Raw genomic sequence first — 12,666 nt, forward strand, 5'->3', positions numbered from 1 at the left:
TGGATGGGCCCTGGTGGCCACTCAAACCATATACTAAAATAGTGGTATAAGTACCACGAACAGGAAAGTGAAAAGGCCTAGGGCCACTAGAATCGCTGGGCCTACAAGGAGCTAACTTCAGTTAGTGACCAGAAGGTCCACGGGTCGCGTGTGCAGTGAGGAAAGTTACACGCGGGCTCCCATAGGTTTTCAATGGGTGCGTAAAAGTTACAAAGTTACTGCAGAAAGGGTCTTCTGGGTGGACTACGATCTTAAGATTTGAAACACAGACACTAGAGATGATTCTCTACACTTGGGCACCGGAGTGCCAGCTTTACCTCACCCACAGGAAGCGGGTGCATAGGTCTCGAAGTGCGTCGGGTTTCTTCTATCGATTCAATGGAGCCTGTCGACAAAGATGCTGCAGGCGGTCGGTCCAGAAGAGATGCGGTGGATCCAAGAGTGGATCGGAGTTGTAGAAGACCTGAAAGCAGAGGGGACAGTGTTCACAGTCACTAGCCAGTGACCGGCGTGGCACCAGGTAGGTACCAGGCGATGTCGGGTGCAAACAGGTGGTGAAGGGTAGCTTGTCTCCACAGCCACGTGGTCCCTGAAGGTTGACGACGTCCAGGAGTCGGTTCACGAGCTGTCCCACGCAGGCTCTCGCTGTCGGTGGTGTCGGCGACTCAAAGGAAGCAAACAAGCCTTGGCAAAGGCAGGAGTTGTGGAAAGAGAGGAAAGCTGATTCTTCTGACCAGCAAGGTCAGACGGGCTGCTCTTTTGGAGAGCAGCTAGGGCCAGTCTGGAGCAACCAGACCAGCATCGTTGATTTTAGGTTTCGTCGCCAAAATGGCCACTAGCCAACGGGCCAGGGACCGGGCAGGCGCGTCGAGATGCAAAGTGCAGAGGGGCCCCACGCAGATCGTGGAGATGCTGGAGGGCTCACCTTTGGTGCAGATGCTGCTCGATGGTTGGGCTTCTCACGACCCAAAGCACAACTCGGAGGGTGCCTCTGTTGCTGCGCTTGCAGTTTGTCGTCGGTCTTTCAAGATGGCTGGCTCCACGTGTCTCGGTGCCTCCACGGGTTCCTTCTTCTCAGGGACTGTGGATCTGGCGGTGAGAGGTCTGGAGGTCCAGGTCTTGTCGGGCTCTGGGCTCGGGCTCCGGCAGGAGGCGGCGGCAAAGCAGACGTTCAATAGCTGGTTGGTGCTTGCGTTAGCAAGATGGTCACTCCCTGACCATAGGGGAGATTTCCTTCAGTCCTCTGTGCAGCAGAGCGTCGAAGTTCCCGTCTTCTTCTTGTGGTTAAGTTGATTCCAGGATGTCTGAAGTCTTAGGACACAGCTCCTACCTTTAAGCGGATTCTAGGGGCCGGACTACCTGCTAGGTCCCTCCCTAAGGGTGGGACCAGGAAGGGGGGTGGTTACACCCCCAATCCTTTGTCCAGCTCGCCCCAGGTCCGGGGCTGGTGTGCCCCAGGACCGGTTTGAACTGGCATATGCACCGAGGCTCCTTGTGAGCCTCAGGCATGTCTGATTCCATTCAAACCCTACCTGACCAATACACAAAATCCTGTCTGGGGTGGTGCACGCACCTCCCCTGGCATGAAACCCTTTGTCCACACCTCCCAAGCTGTAAGGACTCCCAGCAGCAGGAGGGCAGACTTGTGTCTGTGGTGGCAGCATCCATTTTGTGGAGCTGAGGCTATGTCTGATTTTACCCGGGTTTCAGGTACTGTACTTGTCGTGTCCCTCTAGAAGGGTGGAATGCTAACCCCGTCGCCAGAATTGGCGAGGGGTTAGTATTCCAATTCGTATGACACCTTACTCGACATGTTTTGATAAAGCCAAACCAAAGATAGCATTTAACCGCGAGGTTCATAATGCACTTAAGAGTATATGGTATGACGATATCTGGAAACAGTAGAAGGAAGTGGTTCCGACCACTGCAGACAGGCTCAGCTCATGCCAGAGCACCATCTCACATGGAACCAAGCACTCTGCCTTCAGGATTGTTAAGCGTTACAACAAACAAATGATGGACGGAATGCTGACAATGCAGACATTCTCCCCCAGTCAAGAGATCTGGGTTAAATCCATCGTTCTTTTGCCCACTACGCCACCCCAGTTCAGACATGGCCATATGCAAATCAGTCTTGACCCTGTGCCTCATGGGAACAGTCCAGCCCGAACTGCCAAGCCATGTCTTTCCTGGACCGGAATCAAGCATCCTAGGATCGGTTTCTGGCTATCAGCCGTCATCAGCCAGGATAGCTTGACTCCAGTGGCGTAGTGAGCACGGGACCCACGTCTGGGCATACCCATCCCACTTAGGGCGAAAAGCGTTACAACAAACAAATGATGGACGGAATGCTGACAATGCAGACATTCTCCCCCAGTCAAGAGATCTGGGTTAAATCCATCGTTCTTTTGCCCACTACGCCACCCCAGTTCAGACATGGCCATATGCAAATCAGTCTTGACCCTGTGCCTCATGGGAACAGTCCAGCCCGAACTGCCAAGCCATGTCTTTCCTGGACCGGAATCAAGCATCCTAGGACCGGTTTCTGGCTATCAGCCGTCATCAGCCAGGATAGCTTGACTCCAGTGGCGTAGTGAGCACGGGACCCACGTCTGGGCATACCCATCCCACTTAGGGCGAAAAGCGTTACAACAAACAAATGATGGACGGAATGCTGACAATGCAGACATTCTCCCCCAGTCAAGAGATCTGGGTTAAATCCATCGTTCTTTTGCCCACTACGCCACCCCAGTTCAGACATGGCCATATGCAAATCAGTCTTGACCCTGTGCCTCATGGGAACAGTCCAGCCCGAACTGCCAAGCCATGTCTTTCCTGGACCGGAATCAAGCATCCTAGGACCGGTTTCTGGCTATCAGCCGTCATCAGCCAGGACAGCTTGACTCCAGTGGTGTAGTGAGCACGGGACCCACGTCTGGGCATACCCATCCCACTTAGGGCAAAAAGCGTTACAACAAACAAATGATGGACGGAATGCTGACAATGCAGACATTCTCCCCCAGTCAAGAGATCTGGGTTAAATCCATTGTTCTTTTGCCCACTACGCCACCCCAGTTCAGACATTGCCATATGCAAATCAGTCTTGACCCTGTGCCTCATGGGAACAGTCCAGCCCGAACTGCCAAGCCATGTCTTTCCTGGACCGGAATCAAGCATCCTAGGACCGGTTTCTGGCTATCAGCCGTCATCAGCCAGGATAGCTTGACTCCAGTGGCGTAGTGAGCACGGGACCCACGTCTGGGCATACCCATCCCACTTAGGGCGAAAAGCGTTACAACAAACAAATGATGGACGGAATGCTGACAATGCCGACATTCTCCCCCAGTCAAGAGATCTGGGTTAAATCCATCGTTCTTTTGCCCACTACGCCACCCCAGTTCAGACATGGCCATATGCAAATCAGTCTTGACCCTGTGCCTCATGGGAACAGTCCAGCCCGAACTGCCAAGCCATGTCTTTCCTGGACCGGAATCAAGCATCCTAGGACCGGTTTCTGGCTATCAGCCGTCATCAGCCAGGATAGCTTGACTCCAGTGGCGTAGTGAGCACGGGACCCACGTCTGGGCATACCCATCCCACTTAGGGCGAAAAGCGTTACAACAAACAAATGATGGACGGAATGCTGACAATGCAGACATTCTCCCCCAGTCAAGAGATCTGGGTTAAATCCATCGTTCTTTTGCCCACTACGCCACCCCAGTTCAGACATGGCCATATGCAAATCAGTCTTGACCCTGTGCCTCATGGGAACAGTCCAGCCCGAACTGCCAAGCCATGTCTTTCCTGGACCGGAATCAAGCATCCTAGGACCGGTTTCTGGCTATCAGCCGTCATCAGCCAGGATAGCTTGACTCCAGTGGCGTAGTGAGCACGGGACCCACGTCTGGGCATACCCATCCCACTTAGGGCGAAAAGCGTTACAACAAACAAATGATGGACGGAATGCTGACAATGCAGACATTCTCCCCCAGTCAAGAGATCTGGGTTAAATCCATTGTTCTTTTGCCCACTACGCCACCCCAGTTCAGACATGGCCATATGCAAATCAGTCTTGACCCTGTGCCTCATGGGAACAGTCCAGCCCGAACTGCCAAGCCATGTCTTTCCTGGACCGGAATCAAGCATCCTAGGACCGGTTTCTGGCTATCAGCCGTCATCAGCCAGGATAGCTTGACTCCAGTGGCTTAGTGAGCACGGGACCCACGTCTGGGCATACCCATCCCACTTAGGGCGAAAAGCGTTACAACAAACAAATGATGGACGGAATGCTGACAATGCAGACATTCTCCCCCAGTCAAGAGATCTGGGTTAAATCCATCGTTCTTTTGCCCACTACGCCACCCCAGTTCAGACATGGCCATATGCAAATCAGTCTTGACCCTGTGCCTCATGGGAACAGTCCAGCCCGAACTGCCAAGCCATGTCTTTCCTGGACCGGAATCAAGCATCCTAGGACCGGTTTCTGGCTATCAGCCGTCATCAGCCAGGATAGCTTGACTCCAGTGGCGTAGTGAGCACGGGACCCACGTCTGGGCATACCCATCCCACTTAGGGCGAAAAGCGTTACAACAAACAAATGATGGACGGAATGCTGACAATGCAGACATTCTCCCCCAGTCAAGAGATCTGGGTTAAATCCATCGTTCTTTTGCCCACTACGCCACCCCAGTTCAGACATGGCCATATGCAAATCAGTCTTGACCCTGTGCCTCATGGGAACAGTCCAGCCCGAACTGCCAAGCCATGTCTTTCCTGGACCGGAATCAAGCATCCTAGGACCGGTTTCTGGCTATCAGCTGTCATCAGCCAGGATAGCTTGACTCCAGTGGCGTAGTGAGCACGGGACCCACGTCTGGGCATACCCATCCCACTTAGGGCGAAAAGCGTTACAACAAACAAATGATGGACGGAATGCTGACAATGCAGACATTCTCCCCCAGTCAAGAGATCTGGGTTAAATCCATCGTTCTTTTGCCCACTACGCCACCCCAGTTCAGACATGGCCATATGCAAATCAGTCTTGACCCTGTGCCTCATGGGAACAGTCCAGCCCGAACTGCCAAGCCATGTCTTTCCTGGACCGGAATCAAGCATCCTAGGACCGGTTTCTGGCTATCAGCCGTCATCAGCCAGGATAGCTTGACTCCATTGTTAAGGCCTGCCATAGGAGTGACTTATAGGTTAACATGTGTCCCATTTAAGGTTAGGTATAGGTATACTACACCTAAGTAAGAGGTGGTTACACCAACTTACCCCAGCTGAGTGATCAGCCAGTTGTGTCAAATTTGTTAGGCCAGGCCAGGGGTGGCACAATACATGCTTCAGCCCCTGGTAGGCCTTAGATACACCAATGACCTGGGTACCTAGTGTACACTGGTACAGGGGCTCACAGGGTGATCCACCTCCAATTGGTTATGCACCTAGGGTGCATAGTGTAAGTTTAGTAGAGAGAACAGCAGGCTGGGGGTCTGATTAGCAGGTCCACAGCCTCAATATGTCAAAAACCAGTGAAGCAAAAAGAAAAAATTTGGGGTGACCATAGGATAGCAGACCCTACTCTCCTACAATGCGCATCCTAGAAGGCGCAGATGTCTATCATAAGCGACCGCCTTCTTCAACTGCCTCCTTTTCTGAGTACTCACTGCTCCACAATCAGATGCTGGAATCAGGCCAAGTGGAAACCCCACCTTACAAAGTCCGCGTTGTTTAAATGCATGCTGCCCTTGGGTGTAAAGCGTTACAACAAACAAATGATGGACGGAATGCTGACAATGCAGACATTCTCCCCCAGTCAAGAGATCTGGGTTAAATCCATCGTTCTTTTGCCCACTACGCCACCCCAGTTCAGACATGGCCATATGCAAATCAGTCTTGACCCTGTGCCTCATGGGAACAGTCCAGCCCGAACTGCCAAGCCATGTCTTTCCTGGACCGGAATCAAGCATCCTAGGACCGGTTTCTGGCTATCAGCCGTCATCAGCCAGGATAGCTTGACTCCATTGTTAAGGCCTGCCATAGGAGTGACTTATAGGTTAACATGTGTCCCATTTAAGGTTAGGTATAGGTATACTACACCTAAGTAAGAGGTGGTTACACCAACTTACCCCAGCTGAGTGATCAGCCAGTTGTGTCAAATTTGTTAGGCCAGGCCAGGGGTGGCACAATACATGCTTCAGCCCCTGGTAGGCCTTAGATACACCAATGACCTGGGTACCTAGTGTACACTGGTACAGGGGCTCACAGGGTGATCCACCTCCAATTGGTTATGCACCTAGGGTGCATAGTGTAAGTTTAGTAGAGAGAACAGCAGGCTGGGGGTCTGATTTGCAGGTCCACAGCCTCAATATGTCAAAAACCAGTGAAGCAAAAAGCAAAAATTTGGGGTGACCATAGGATAGCAGACCCTACTCTCCTACAATGCGCATCCTAGAAGGCGCAGATGTCTATCATAAGCGACCGCCTTCTTCAACTGCCTCCTTTTCTGAGTACTCACTGCTCCACAATCAGATGCTGGAATCAGGCCAAGTGGAAACCCCACCTTACAAAGTCCGCGTTGTTTAAATGCATGCTGCCCTTGGGTGTAAAGCGTTACAACAAACAAATGATGGACGGAATGCTGACAATGCAGACATTCTCCCCCAGTCAAGAGATCTGGGTTAAATCCATCGTTCTTTTGCCCACTACGCCACCCCAGTTTAGACATGGCCATATGCAAATCAGTCTTGACCCTGTGCCTCATGGGAACAGTCCAGCCCGAACTGCCAAGCCATGTCTTTCCTAGACCGGAATCAAGCATCCTAGGACCGGTTTCTGGCTATCAGCCGTCATCAGCCAGGATAGCTTGACTCCAGTGGCGTAGTGAGCACGGGTCCCACGTCTGGGAATACCCATCCCACTTAGGGCGAAAAGCGTTACAACAAACAAATGATGGACGGAATGCTGACAATGCAGACATTCTCCCCCAGTCAAGAGATCTGGGTTAAATCCATCGTTCTTTTGCCCACTACGCCACCCCAGTTTAGACATGGCCATATGCAAATCAGTCTTGACCCTGTGCCTCATGGGAACAGTCCAGCCCGAACTGCCAAGCCATGTCTTTCCTGGACCGGAATCAAGCATCCTAGGACCGGTTTCTGGCTATCAGCCGTCATCAGCCAGGATAGCTTGACTCCAGTGGCGTAGTGAGCACGGGTCCCACGTCTGGGAATACCCATCCCACTTAGGGCGAAAAGCGTTACAACAAACAAATGATGGACGGAATGCTGACAATGCAGACATTCTCCCCCAGTCAAGAGATCTGGGTTAAATCCATCGTTCTTTTGCCCACTACGCCACCCCAGTTTAGACATGGCCATATGCAAATCAGTCTTGACCCTGTGCCTCATGGGAACAGTCCAGCCCGAACTGCCAAGCCATGTCTTTCCTGGACCGGAATCAAGCATCCTAGGACCGGTTTCTGGCTATCAGCCGTCATCAGCCAGGATAGCTTGACTCCAGTGGCGTAGTGAGCACGGGTCCCACGTCTGGGAATACCCATCCCACTTAGGGCGAAAAGCGTTACAACAAACAAATGATGGACGGAATGCTGACAATGCAGACATTCTCCCCCAGTCAAGAGATCTGGGTTAAATCCATTGTTCTTTTGCCCACTACGCCACCCCAGTTTAGACATGGCCATATGCAAATCAGTCTTGACCCTGTGCCTCATGGGAACAGTCCAGCCCAAACTGCCAAGCCATGTCTTTCCTGGACCGGAATCAAGCATCCTAGGACCGGTTTCTGGCTATCAGCCGTCATCAGCCAGGATAGCTTGACTCCAGTGGCGTAGTGAGCACGGGTCCCACGTCTGGGAATACCCATCCCACTTAGGGCGAAAAGCGTTACAACAAACAAATGATGGACGGAATGGGTGTAGTCACAGTTTCCATTGCACCACTGGAGGGATGGGAGCTCTGTCAGGCGAGATGCATCTTTCTAGGGACTTTAGTGGCCCTGAGTTGGACCTCAGTTGCATCTGACAGGTGGGGATCTCCAAGGACAGGAGCAGGGCACGTGAACAAGCGACTGAAGGTACAAGTGGGCCATTCTTTCCAAGAGGATGATGGGGTCAGAGGGTTGTCCTCTCACCTTTATACTATTTAGGTTTACTGTGATGGCTCATGTTATTCATGGGTGGCAATATTCAGCAAGAAGGGATTGAGGGTTCGTCTGCAAATCTGCTTTGCAATCAGGATATAAGGAGAGGTGTGCAAGCATTATGGTTAAGGAATAGCTTTTATATCTTTTGCTGGCTAATTCATCGCCTGGTCTTTTTATTGGCAGGATATTGGCACTTGTAGAAGAATCTTGTGTTCCTGTACCTGGCACTTTCATTCTGGCACTTCTCAAACTGTATGCGGGGGTCAATAATGTGTGTAAAGTGCTTGATTACATGAAAACATTTCTGTAACATCCTTCCTGTCTATCATGCTCTGATTCCTCTCAAGGGCTCCTTCCCTTGAAGTGCACCTCCTCCCTTCCCCCGCCCCGTCCACCTCTCTCTTACGGAGAGCTTTGTTTTACCTGCTTCCTCCTACTAACCTTTAGCTAAAATATTTTGCCTCGTTACCACTCGAGGATTCGCAACATTGCGCAACGACAAACAACTTGTTCTCCTTCAACCAAACTGGGTTTAGAAACGGGCCGGTGTGGTATGTTGATGTCACATCTGTATTACTATGGTTATGGTTGTTAGATGCAGGTATAGTTCTAGAATGTAGTAGATAGAGTTCAGTTAGAGAAGGAAGCTGTGAACGAAGGATGTACCTGCTTACTCTATTAAACTACTTATCTTCATGAACCTTCCTTGGAGTATTATTACAGCCGGCACCACAGACAACCTGGTGGCCATAAGGACGCTTGCAACCAGACAAATACAGACAAAGGAAGAGCTGTTTTGCTGTGTTACAGACCATAGTAATGCCTTTGACCGAGTCAACCATCGCTTACTGTGGTCCAAACTTACAGCCTGTAAAATCCCAGAGCCAGTATTACAAGGCATCATGCTGCTCTACTCCAACACATGGGCTAGAGTAAAAGGAGGACGACACACCGCGGTTTCTGAAAAAATCAGCATGAAACAAGGGGTCGAACAGGGGTGCATATTAGCACCCACCCTTTTTAATCTACGCACAATATGATTACAAGTGATAAAAATCTGTACTGATGCTGTGTACTCCGAAACAAAATCAAGTAGAAAAAAAACTCTGTGTTTCCATAAAATACCACTTCACAGTAGGAGTGGAGGTGTGTTGCATTGACATTTTAGCAAATAAGGGTAAACTATTTAGCAGATGTGTAATGAAACTTGAGGGGGCCCCCATGCCTAGTACATAAAGGGTCGCTCCTGCGAACTCATTCAGGAGCTCTCAGCTCAGGGTATTGTGCTGAGGTGGCCCCTGGACATAGAAACACTGAGAACAGTAACCGAGCTCAGGATAAAGCAGGGCCAAATTCAAGAAATAGAGCCATGAATGAAATCAGAGTCTGTGGGAATGGGAGCAGAAAAATCCAAGGAAGGAAAGCTACAAACCAACAGGGGCAGGACTGCAATAACATGCACAAAGTAAGGAACAATAATTCAAGGCCAAGAATCTGCACACCACAGGGGGAGGAAGGGAGTATGCAGACCTAACTAGATCCACTGGTGAAAGGAGGGACAGAGATGCAGCAACACTCAGGAACAGGAGTAGGGCAGACCGAACAGCAAAACAGGGAGTAAGGAGTAAGACACAAAAGGGAATCAACATATAAGCAATCCAGGGAAAGCCTGGAATCACAGCAGCAACAGGAAATGGGAACTAGTGGGGTTTTAGCAGAAACGACTATTTGGGACCCACTGTATATTGAGGGTCTTATTTATGAACCCTTTTATCACTTTTGCGCCGCCGGTGCGTCACTTTTTGTGTTGCACCAGCAGCGCAAAGAATGCGCCATGTTGCGTCATATTTACAAAGTGACGCATCTAGTTAGATGCATGGCTGAATAAGTCAGTGTATCTACAGAAATCAGAAATCATGATGCAAAATGCAGTACCACCACTAGGACATGATAGGGGCAAGTTTTGGCAACAGGAGGGACTACATGTCCCAAAATGCACTATGATGGTAAAGGCAAAACTAAGACCGGAACACAATGTTGAGTGGGTGTGCTGTGTGGTGAAGAGTTTTCTAGCATGGTCAGGTCTAAAAGAAGATCCTCAAAGGGCCTACATGAGTTCCACCCTGTGGACAAATAACGTATATCTGACATTCCTCCTGTTATGCTTCTGGGATTATTAAGTCCACTTTTGTTGCTTCACCTTCCAACTTCGACTCGGTAATATGTCTCCTTTTGATGTCCTGAAGCCTGAGGGACCGATTCACAGAACTAACTTAAGAAAAAATCCTAAACTTACTACCATTTTGGTATTCACAGAAGGCACCTACTCATTTTGGTATTCGCAGAAGGCACTTACTCATTTCGGTATTCACAGAAGTTAGGAGTCCTAACTTTAGGACTCCTAAATGCCTTCGGTGAATACCGAAAGTCTTAAAGTTAGGATGTTTCTCAGTTTAGGAGTAGTAAAGTTAGGACTCCTAACTTTAGGACTCCTAAATGACTTCTGTGAATACCGAAAGTCTTAAAGTTTGTATTTTTCTCAGTTTAGGAGTAGAAAAGTTAGGACTCCTAACTTTAGGACTCCTAAATGCCTTCTGTGAATACCGAAAGTCCTAAAGTTAGGAGTCCTAATGGCTGATGGTATACAAATTCCACCCACCATCCGTAAAGCCCAGAATCTTTATGACTGCAAACATATAAGGCCACTCGAGCATGTCAAACGCCATTGTGGTAGCAAGAGATAGTATCAGCGTCAGTTTCCAACACTGCCCTCATCAATCCTAGGACTCTGTATAAACAGTGTTAGTTGAGTTTGGTCCCTCTGTTAGTCATAAAGCCAGATTGGTGTGGATGGACCAATGACAGTATTACTCTTTTCTTTCTCATTTACAACACCTTGGCCAGTATCTTGGCTTCAGCATCTAGCAACGAGATCGGCTTCTAAGATGCTCAGTCAGGCGGTTTTCCTTCCTCTGGAATGACCATGATAGATGCCAGTCCCTGGTCATGTGGTAGCTCTCCCTCTTCCCCAGCTTCTGATTGCTATTGCGGAATATGTGCTGCAACAGTTGGGTGGCTAGCTTTTATATAGTTCAATGAGTATGCCATAAGGTATTATGACGTTTCCCGACTGCAGCGATCTAATTACTGCTGATTTCTTTGTAGCCTCTGTCTCCACGTCTAGGAATTTATATTTTCTGCTGAAAGGCCTGAAAGTTTAATGTCATTAAACATTTCTGATATATTGGACGAGGATTGAGTGCTGGCAGGTGCATATGTTTTGGCGTAGTACGTCGCAAATACCTCTGCTATCTCAGAATTCCCCCTCACTGCTACCCTTGGTGAGTTCTTAGTTTCCAGGGCTCAGTTTATAGATTGGTCCCTGCATTCTAGGCAGACCAATAATTTCCCAGATTTATTCCCTACATCGTAAAGGTTGCTTTGCATAGTGATGTACGCTGCTCTGGCCTTATTTTCTGCAACATATCTGTATTCTCTTTGTTTCAGGTCAAGCCTGTGTCTCAATTTGTTTCCTTCCTCTTGCTGAAAGTGTTTCTCTAAGCCTAACACCTCTGTCTCAAGGTTTTTTCATTTTTTATGTTTTTTCTTTTTCTATTCCACAGTAAGTGACACCTCCTGGCCCCTTTTCACTGTCCTGTAGGTCTCCTGGAGGATGGCCAGAGAGTCTACTGTTCCTGTATTTTCTTGAAAATACAGTTTTGTTGTCTTCTTAAGTTGTCCCATTATGCCCTTATTTTTCGATTACCATGGATCCATGGGCCAAAACCTGTCTTTCTTTTCCTCTCTTCCCAGCAGCTCCACCCAGAGTGTGGAGTGGTCACAGATTTTCCTCACAAGATGGCTAGCTCTCATTCATTTCCCAATGTGTAGGTGTTGTGTTAGGTAGTAATCTATGCATGAGTAGCTTTTGTGCCCTTCGTAGTAAAATGTGTATTGCCTCTGCAGTGGATAATGGGATCGCCATATGTCAGCTAATTCAATTGATTGCAAAAAGCCAGAAGGGAGCTATGTGCTCCTCAACTTCATTGTGGATCCTGTGTTCCAATCTTCACTAACTACTAGGTTGAAGTTGCCGCCTATGACTGGTATGCCACGGGAAAGGCGCAGCAGCATTGCACCCAACTCTAGTTTGGCTCATGCATGATGGTTTGGGGTGATATATAATGAGCATAGGTTCCATGTCAGGCCTTCCCAGAGCCCCGTCTGCATTACAAATCTACCCTGTGGATCAAACCATGTCTGCTGGGGATGAATGGTATGGCATTTTTGTTGAGTATCACTCCTCTTGAGTCGGACGTGTAGCCAGAGTGTGCCAGCATAGCGTATCAGTGTAATGCTTTACAGTGGTTACCTTTTAGGTCTATTTCTTGCAGCATACTTATGCCTGGGGACTGTTGCTTAAAGAACTGCTGCACTGTTCCCTATTTGATTTGATTTCCCAGGCCATTTTTATTCCAGGATAAGATCTTTAGTGTATGGTTGTGT

At 49.1% G+C, this 12,666-nt stretch overlaps 1 protein-coding gene across 1 annotated transcript in view; it reads left to right on the forward strand.

Moving 5' to 3' along the window:
* Positions 1-12,666, forward strand: part of KCNQ3 (potassium voltage-gated channel subfamily Q member 3) — a 732,470-nt gene that overhangs the window by 549,445 nt on the left and 170,359 nt on the right. The window lies entirely within an intron of this gene.

Source organism: Triturus cristatus, chromosome 5_1 (assembly GCF_964204655.1).
Source record: "Triturus cristatus chromosome 5_1, aTriCri1.1, whole genome shotgun sequence".
NCBI lineage: Eukaryota > Metazoa > Chordata > Amphibia > Caudata > Salamandridae > Triturus > Triturus cristatus.